We start from the raw sequence: 10,523 nt of genomic DNA, 5'->3' as shown, positions 1-10,523 counted from the left end.
ATGTAGCTTCAATTCTGGTACATTCTTTAAGGTTTCCATGATGTTTTCATATTCTCCTTTGTCCACACTCTTTAGAAGCACTGCTAGTGCCTCATCATCCTCTACCTTCTTATCAATGGCTGCCAGTTGTTGCTTAATGCTTTTATATTTGTTCAAGTGTGTGGTTAGAGGTTCACTTTCCTTCATGTCAAGTTTGTAACGTCAAGTTTGTAGAATTGCATTAGCAGATTTATCTTTGAATATTTTTTTCTTGAGTGCCAAATAATTTATTAAGTTCATGCCATGCATCTTTAGCCCGTTGTATCCCTGTGATGTGGTGAATGATTTCATCATTTAAACTGAGTGCAATGAGTCCTAATGCTTTCTAATTCCTGCTCTTCCACACTCATTCTCCCTAATCACCTCTGGGCATTCATCTCTTCCCTCAACTAGCCCCCATAGATTTTTCCTCATGAGCAAATACATGGTCTTTGTTTGCCATGTATGAAACTGCTCCCCATTAAATTTGGCTATTTCTTGTGTTGTGCTCATGAGATGATGTGAAGGGGGTCTTACCTCTTGATCTAATTCAAGATTCAAGGACAATGTCTACCCTTTTAAAACTCAAATCTGGTGTTAAATGATGATTACAACAGATTTATCTGGTGTTAAATGATGATTACAATAGATTTATCAGCATAAATTTAAAAATTATATAAAGCCAAGTGTAGCTGATCTGTACCTGAATGGTTGGAGTATCAAACCATCTCCGAATTGTAACCTGAAGTGATAGGGATCTGTATCAGATACCCAATGGTAAATTTGAACCCTCAATTGCACCAAAATATAGTGATTAATGTTGATTAATCACTTCGTTGATTATTAGTGAAATAATCCCCATGTTTTGTGTGTGCAAACAATACACTGATTTGGAGGGATTAATTGGGGTAGTGATTGTGATGGAAAATTCAATTTGAATACATAGACACATGTAGCACCTTCCCAATGTTAGATTAGATCCACCAATTCCTAATTAACACCTTGATTAGGTGGATTAATTAAGCAATTTGCCAAGATATTCACTGTTCATGTGCAGAAAACTATCCCAACTTGAAGTCTTCAATTGATCCACTTGCACAAATTGAATCTCAAAATGCTTCAATACAATAGTAGATAAATGTATCTAGATATGTTTCGAGTTCACAAACATCAAGATTGAAGCTTTAATGAATCAAGTGATTAGCAGAGGTACTTCCCTGACTCTACATAGTGCTGGATGTCACTGTAGACTTGATGAAATCAAAAGCCACCTTCACCAACTTGTAGAGCATGCTTGAAAACCCCTAGGCCTAGTTGGAATCAGGAAAATTTCGAAGCGGACGCATTACTTGAAGCTTTTTTCCCACATTTTTTGGTGCCTAAAATTTACGTTGCCACTGTTGTTCTACACTGAAATCGCCCGATTTCTTTGAGCTATGTGCCCTTGAGTTTAGTATGAGCCTTTGAAAGGGCTTAGGCAATGGGTATGTGTTAAGGGAGAGAGAGTTCCTCCCACCAGCTAGGGGTACAGTGTAGCTAAAAATTGGATTATCTCATAATTATGATTAGTAGAATTATTAGTAGGATAATTAGGCTTAGAAACTAGATGAATCCTAAGCTTGGCTCTAATACCAAGTTAAATTTGCAGCAAAGTGATGAGCTATGGTGGATCAAATGCAAGAATCAATATCATTAGTGAGTAATTAGATGATTAGGATGAGATTAGTGATTAATTAATTGTGATAGCTTAATGTAGGCATGGATACTCAAAAACCAACAAATACTCATTAGGCCAATGCCTCAATTTATAGTGTTTACATCCATGATTTGTTCCTTGATTTGTTCCTTGATTTGTGCCACCTCCCCTACATCTGCTGGGGGGACACCTCATCCTTGATTCACTCCACCTCTTTTGCCTGATTCTCTCCACCTCTTCACTTTTCCCAGAATATCTCCACACATCCTAGATCGTCTCATGCTACCCTTTATTCTCTCCCAGTAGATTCCACTCATCTTTTCACTGTGCTACCGACTCATTTACAGACCCTTGCTAAGGGCTTGTTCCCACACACACCATTCACTTGTATATTTCAACACTACTTTAGCTCGTGTCTCCCAAGGAGACGTCGCTCACGACCTCTTACCTACCTAGTAGAGAAGTTGTATAATGAAGTACTCTTTTGTCTCTATAATTGTCTTTTTATAATATAGTGTTCATTACACACAATCGTCATGAAAAGTGGCACTCACCCATCATATTTTACCTTATCGCATTGTCTTGCATCTTAGAGGCTTTCATCTATGAAAAATAATTTTATTTTAATCTCCACTTATTGCAGATGGGAGGGGTAGAACATTTCTTGCCTCTAGAGGAAGGTGACAGAGGTGTGTCTTAAAACTTCTGGTTCCCCTCTGTGTCCCTCTATGCATTGGTGGGTGACTTTAAAGAGGTTTCCTTGGGCACATCCTCATACTAACCTATATTGGCTTGATTGACTCAAAGTCTCCTCAAGAAGAATCTACCTTGATTGACTCAAACTCTCCTCTAGAATAATCTACCTCGATTAACTTGAACTCTCCTCAAGAAGAATCTGTCTATTACATTTGGAGGTTGAGTCACAACTAGCTTTGTGTGAGCTCTTGAGCTCTTGAGGATTCTATGAGGTCCTTGTGCTCCTATTGTTGTACTCCTATTAGCATGCTAAATGATTACATACTAGAGAAGTCTTGCATTGGGATATACATATTTCCCTCTAGGTTTACATAGAATTTATGTCTGTCAAGTTGTCACATGATGTGTATTAGCATGCTAAATGATCGGATACTGGAGGAGTCTTGCATTGGGATATACATATTTCCCTCTGGGTTTACATAGAATTTGTGTCTGCTCTGCCTGCTGCTACTGTCAAGTTGTCTGATTGGATACTAGAGGAGTCTTTCATTAGGATATACATATTTCCCTTTGGGTTTATCAAGTTGTTGCATGAGGTCCTTGTGCTCCTATTGGCATGAGGTCTGTCAAGTTATCACATGAGGTCCTTGTGCTCCTATTGGCATGCTAAATAATTCAATATTGGAGGAGCCTTGCATATTTCCCTCTAGGTTTACATAAAATTTGTCTTATCAAAATTTTTCATGATATGGTGATAGCTTTTGGGTTGTCCATGATTTCTAGTTCACGCCATGGCATCACCAGAGTGACCAGTGCACTAAGAGCACCTGTTATGTTCAATATAGATTGGAACGTTTGTAGTTTCATGATAACCATATCAGTGTACCACATAGGTTTCACTTTTCATTTGAGTGCAAACTTTTCCCCCAATATTATCACTAATGGCTCATCTCTCTCCAGTTTGACAAGTTGCTTGAGCTCTTTCTATCCTTCTTGTTGATGATATCACTCTTAGGAGAGCATCATTCCATCACTCCCAGGCTCCTCGAGAGAGAGCATCATTCCATCACTCACGTGAGATAAAGAATAGAACAAATCAATCAACAAAAAACATAAAAAAAAGGTTAAGGCTAGAAGAAAATCCTATACTAATAACACAAATCCACTCTTAAACACCCAAATAGCACACAACCAACTCAAGTCCTACTCTAGAATACATCTTCTTAACATTCAACCAAGGATTTGCATCCAAGGACAAGATAGAGAGAGAATAATAGAAGATTTTTTAGTAGTTGATAGCTCTACTTCCTTCCCTCTCATCCAAGACTAATTCAATCCCTAGTAGTAGTGCCATTTATTCATGCCAATGACCTTCTTTCTCCTTTAGCAAGAAACCATAGTGTTACTGGTTAAACCTCTTGTCTTGGATCATGGAAGTCCTAATTGGAGAGGCAAAAGAGGCCAAGAGGTGTGCTAGTCTCTCTTGTTTGAGCCCTTTCTTTACTCTCAATCTCCTAATTAATCCTTCCAAAAGGTAATGGTTAAGCTAGAAAGCTTGAACCACCCTCTTCTCCACTCTTGCTCAATCACTCTCGCTCAAGCTAGCAAGCATGCACAGTCAACACATTTCAATCACATACAAATCAAGAGTCCTTCACAATGGTGGAGGAACCCAAACAAAGAATGAGTGTGAGGCCACCATGAGACCTCCATGAGAACTCCTAGAAGAGAATAGTGCAACTTTCCACCCAACCTCTGGATATAGACCCTGGCCGGCTAACTATAGCCCTGGCTGTCCAACTCCCCCTAGTTCTACACTTGTCCTGACATTACTCCCCCTAGTTCTACCCTTGTCTTGACATTACTCCCCCCTTTTGGAAGATTTTTTGTCCTTATTAAAAACAAAGGTAAGATATTAGTTCTTGAGAGTACTAACGTCCTCCCAAGTTGAACCTTCTTCCGGTCTATCCTTCCACTTAACTAGACACTGTTGTCTAATTCTGTGAGTGATGAGTTCGCTTGTCTTGAAAATCCAAGATGCATTCTGGCTCATGTGGTAAAACTGGAGGCTTAATTAAATCTACAAGAACACCTATATCCACCAAATTGGCATCTTCGCCTAGTCGTTGCCACAGACAACTAACATAAAAAACTGGGTGAACCTTGGAATGTTATGGCAGAGCTAACTTGTGTAGCAACTTCACCTACATGCTTAAGTATTGTGAAAGGTCCACAATAGCGAAGCGACAAATTTGGAACTTTTCCCGTCCTCCTCAAAGTTTCCAAACTCGGGGGAACCTTGAGAAATACTTGGTCACCTTTTTCAAATGTGACCACTCTGCAATCTTCATCCGCATAATGCTTGTAAGGATCTTGGACCCGTTTAACATTTTCCTTAGCGATCAACATATTTTTATGATCTTGTAGAAAATCTTTAACCTTTTGAATTCTTTCAGTAGCTAACACCACATCTACTGGAGATCGGGTTTGAAAGCCATACATAAGCATGAAAGGACTAAAGCCTATAGCAATATGCTTCGCACTATTATAGGCAAATTCTAAAATTGGTAAGTAATCTTCCCAATTCGTTTGCCATTTACTCACATATGCCCTTAGCATATCCTTGAGTACTTGGTTGACCCTTTTTGTCTAACCATCACTCTGAGGGTGGTCAGCAATGCTCATACTGAGCATTGTGTCCAACCTTTTGAACACTTCTTGCTAGAAGTAACTATTAAACTTCTAATCTCTATCACTGACTATATTGGCTAGAAGCCCATAGATTCGATAAATATTCTCAATGAAAAATCAAGCTAACTCTGGCATTTTCACCGTGGTTTTATTCAGAATAAATCAAGAAATCTTGCTCAACTTGTCCACTACAACCCAAATGGCATCATGACCTCTGCTAATTGTAGGTAGACCTACAATAAAATCCATAGAGATGCTTTCCCACTTACCATCAAGGATCTCTAAGGGTTGTAACAGGTTGCCTATCTTAAGACACTCAACCTTATTGACCTGGCATTTTTTACAATGCAAAACATATTCTTGGATGTCCCTGTGAAGTCCAAGCCAATAGAATTGCCTTCTCACTAAGGCATAGGTCTTCCTAATTCCAGGATGACCTGCACTTGGACTATCATGACACTCATAAAGTATTTGGTGCCTAGTGTTTGAGTCCAAGGGTACACATACTATTCCTTTGTGTAACAAGTACCCATTATCGGTCGAAAAATGCTTCCAATGATTAAGCTTGTCCCTAAAAAGAAAATAGCTGGGTGTAGTAGAACTATCTTCTGCACTTACTACTGGAGAGTGGGAGGGATCCCTACACTTGCTACTTTTGACCACAAAACTTGTAGTACAAAGTACTACACACTTCACAGTCCTCTTTCTTAACCCAAAAGGGCTCCTTGATCCGATTCAAGAAGACAGGCGACTTAGGGTGAAGGGTAGGTAATAGCACAGGGGCGAGGAGAATATGCTCTAATACCAATTGTTGGAAATAGGGCTACAGGAATGCACACACACACACACACACACACACACACACACACACACATAGTGGAGAAGCTCAAGGGAGCACACAATGAGATGATAGATAGATAATGAATGTGTGCTCTCTGTGTGCTGTATAAAGAAGATAAGTATACCCCAAGATAGGTGTATACTAGCACCAGGGAAAAAACCTCCTAAAGAGGAAGAAAGTGCCACGGCTGGTCCTAGTGTGTTCACACACATCACTACCAAATATGGCTACAATTATCCCTAAACTTAGGGCCTCATCAATCCTCTCCACATTCCGTAAAACAAAAAGTCCAGGAGGCAAAAAACCCCAACCAAAAGAGGAAAAGATTCATCAAAAACCGAGGCACATCAAGAGACACCAAAGGCTAATATTTCCAATATTGCTACCTTAGTTTCTCATAAATCCCAAAAGGATCAGAAGAAAGTGTGGGTACCAAGAAGACACCAACAAAGAAGCCAACTTATGTGCCCACTCCAAGAACAAAAAGCCTAAACAGGTGTGGATTCCAAAGAAGAGTATCCCCAAAATATCAACGAAAGTTGATGATATACTAGGGTGGATCCCTAAGTCAAGAAGAAGCTCAAAGTCATACATTGATACAGCCACACAGGGATGGGTGACTAATAGCCCAAGGATACTACCAAGGAATAGCCCAAGGATACTACCACATAAGGTCACTAATAGCCCAATGATACTACAAGGAACAAGTAAAATCTGGGTGCAATCTGCACGAAGATACAACCCTCCTAGAGCGAGAAAAGAAAGGCTAACAAAATCATGATCATGCTCAAGGACCATATATCAACATGTCACACCAAAGCAGATATAGATGGCCAAAAGGCAAGATAAGGAGATATCTAAGAGCACACATGGACCAAAAGGTATAGATGCCCAAAAGGCAAGATAAGGAGAAATCTAAGAGCACATATGGACCATGGAAGAACAAGAACCAATTTTGGTACATCAGCACACAATTCATTTTTCCATAAGTCAAGTCACTTGTGCTAGAGAGACAAGCATAAGGGTTCAATTGAGTTCCCTAAGCAAGATGTGATAGGCATAAGAGAAGTCCAAATGAATCAAGAGGAGCGACGGAGCTAAACCTTTAAAGTACACAAAGGGAGTAGACATGAACCCAGCCATCAAAAGCCAATAAACAAAGGGAGTAGACAAGAACCTTGCCAAAGCCAATAGGCCCCCTCTGAGTGTACTCAAACATCGTGTTTTCTACATTCAAATCATACCTAAGGGTGTCCACTATAAAGAACATATACATCTAGGCAGTACTCAACTTTTGGGACCCATGCACTCTGAAGTGCTTGGGAAAACCCAAGAAACCCATTTATTATAACAAAAAAAAGTCTAATCATCGATCGAAAGGTCCAATCAAATGATCTAACTCTTTAACCGACCGATCCTCCTCTTTAATCATCAATTCTACACCTCCAATTGCCAATCGCCAAAATGGATTGCAATCCTCCAATCGCCAAAATGGATTGCAATCCTCCAATCGTCAACAAGACTAATTATCTACTATCGGTGGGCCACTTCAATCATCAAAACTTTAGTTGGCCAATTGATATCTTCAATCTTCTTCTCTTCGCTACAACCATATAACTAAAAGATAAGAGTACATACATAAATTGAAAGTACTCTCCTACAACAAACAAAATGGTTGGTCTATAGTGTGAACCTGACTATATGAGTTGGTGCTATAACTATGCCATAACTCTAGTACTCCAAAATGGCTGTCACACAGCATGTCATCCAACCACTGGCAGTATATCGACCATACCAACCATGACAGTGACATAACTATGAAAGCTATCACCCAAGAGGGTCATCAATGTCCGCCATAGCACTAGTTGAGCTTGATATCTCAACACTCCTCCTTGAGCTCAACTCCACACACTGCACTCTAAGTAAGCTCCTAAACCTATGGAGCTTCTCTCTACCCAATGCCTTCTGAAGATGTCAGCCACATGATCCTCTGTGCTGACATATACCAAATCTACATCACCTGCTAACATTCTCCCTCACAAAGTGATAGTGCACCTCAATGTGCTTCATTCTAGCATGGTATACTGGGTTACTGGCTAGCTGCATGCTACTCATGTTGTCACAATAAAACAGCTTCCCTATCCACGAGCTCATCCTTATCACCAAGTAGCTTCTAAAACCAAGCTACCTCACAAGCTAGCAGCACCCCTATACTCTACCTCTATACTCGACAAGGCAACTATTGGATGCTTCTTACTGCTCCAACTCATAGCAGCACTCGTGGATGAGAACATAAAACCACTGGTAGATCTCTTGTCTACAACACTACCAGCCCAATCAGCATTTGTGTACCCATGTAGCTATATCTCTATACCAGCCTCATAGAAAAGTCCATAATCAATTGTGGAATTTATGTACCTGAGAATCTGTCTAGCTGCATCCAAGTGTGACTTCCTAGGGGTCTACATAAACTAACTCACAAGTCCAACAGCATAGCTCGTCTGGCATCACCTGCTAACATTCTCCCTCACAAAGTGATAGTGCACCTCAATGTGCTTCATTCTAGCATGGTATACTGGGTTACTGGATGCTACTCATGTTGTCACAATAAAATAGCTTCCCTATCCACGAGCTCACCCTTATCACCAAGTAGCTTCTAAAACCAAGCTACCTCACAAGCTAGCAGCACCCCTATACTCTACCTCTATACGACAAGGCAACTGTTGGATGCTTCTTACTGCTCCAACTCACAACAGCACTCCCAAATGAGAACATAAAACCACTGGTAGATCTCTAGTCTACAACACTACCAGCCCAATCAGCATCTGTGTACCCATGTAGCTATATCTCTATACCAGCCTCATAGAAAAGTCCATAATCAACTGTGGAATTTATGTCTAGTTGCATCCAAGTGTGGCTTCCTAGGGGTCTGCATAAACTAACTCACAAGTCCAACAGCATAGCTCGTCTGGCCTAGTGATGGTCATGTAGATCAAGCTACCCACTATGCGCTTGTATGTAGTGGGGTCCTCCAAAAGCTCTCACCTCTATCTGTGGAAATCTTTGTGTTCTGCTCCAATGGCACTGAAATAGGCTTATAGCCTGTCATACCATACTTGGGCAACATATCTAAGGCATACTACCTCTACAGAATAACAAAATGCCATGAGGTGATCTCACCACCTCTATGCCCAAAAAATATCACAACAGCTCACCCAAAACCTTCATCTCAAACTTTTGCTTCAAAAGCCTCCTGACATCCTATATATCAACATCACTATTACCAGTGATAATCAAGTCATTCACATAGATGACTAATAACATGATCCCTCTATCTGTCTTTTTCATATAAAGTGAAAATCTGCATTGGATATCTGAAATCCAATGGTAACAAGATACTCCCCGATCTTGTTTGTGCCTTCTTTATGCCATACAAGCTTTGCGCAACCTGCACACAAAATCTGGGTGTGTATCACTCTCATAACCTAGTGGCTGCATCGTGTAAACTTCTTGCAAATCACCATGCAAGAAGGCATTCTTTACATCCATCTGATGTAAAGACCAACCCTTTGTTGCAGCCATAGCAATGATAACTCTCATGGTTCCATTCTTGCAACCGGGCTGAATGTCTCTTCATAGTTAATGCCATAAGTATGTGCATAGCCTTTGGCCACCAATCTTGCCATATACCTGCTCACTGAACCATCAATGCTATGCTTGACTTTATACACCCACTTACATCTAATTGCCTTCTTTTCCTTAGGCAAAGGCACTAACTCCCATGTTGCATTTGTATCCAATGTTGCCATCTCCTCATTCACGGCATCTTCCCATTTCTTATTTCCAAGTGCTTGTTCAAAACAAGTGGGATCCAATTCCTATATTGCTTTAACCATGTAGGCATAATGATGGGCTATATATCCATCATTTCTCTACCTGTCAATAGAGTACCTAACCCTCATAAACCTGCGTACACCTGGATCACTGTCAGGTGTCCTCTAAATAGCCCTCGTTCTCCTTACACCATGCCAAGCTCCTCATCAAGGCTCTACTCTCAAAGCCGCTAGAGTCACCATCTACATATGAGTGACCTGCTGATAGATCTGGCACAAAAGGTTGACCTACCTTTTCCTTCCCTTTGCGTGATACATGTGTACCTACATATGTCCTCAACCTACCTGACCATGGGCTAACATTGGATCCATTGCTAGAGGACTCTCCAGGTCCACTAAGCACCCGTGATTGCTGCTTTACATGTGGTGCAACATCAGCACTTCTTACGTTTGCATCTTCTATTGCCTTCACTGTTGGTGCATACTAGCTACTCATCTCATCAAAGAAAACATCTCTGCTCACTCACATCTCACGAGTGATAGGGTTATAACATCTATAACCTTTCTTCTCCCCACAGCATAACCAATAAAGATGCATTTCTCTGCCTTTGGATCTAAGTTTGTTCTCACTTCATCAGGAACATGCACATATGCAATACACCCAAACACTTTCAAGTGAAACACATCCGGTCTTATGTCTGTAAACTTCTGCTCAGGCATCATACCATGAACAATTGCAGTGGGTGTC

Source organism: Cibotium barometz, chromosome 17 (genome assembly GCF_041138505.1).
Source record: "Cibotium barometz isolate CiBa-2024 chromosome 17, ASM4113850v1, whole genome shotgun sequence".
Taxonomy (NCBI): domain Eukaryota; kingdom Viridiplantae; phylum Streptophyta; class Polypodiopsida; order Cyatheales; family Cibotiaceae; genus Cibotium; species Cibotium barometz.
Note: the sequence above shows the minus strand (reverse complement) of the source record.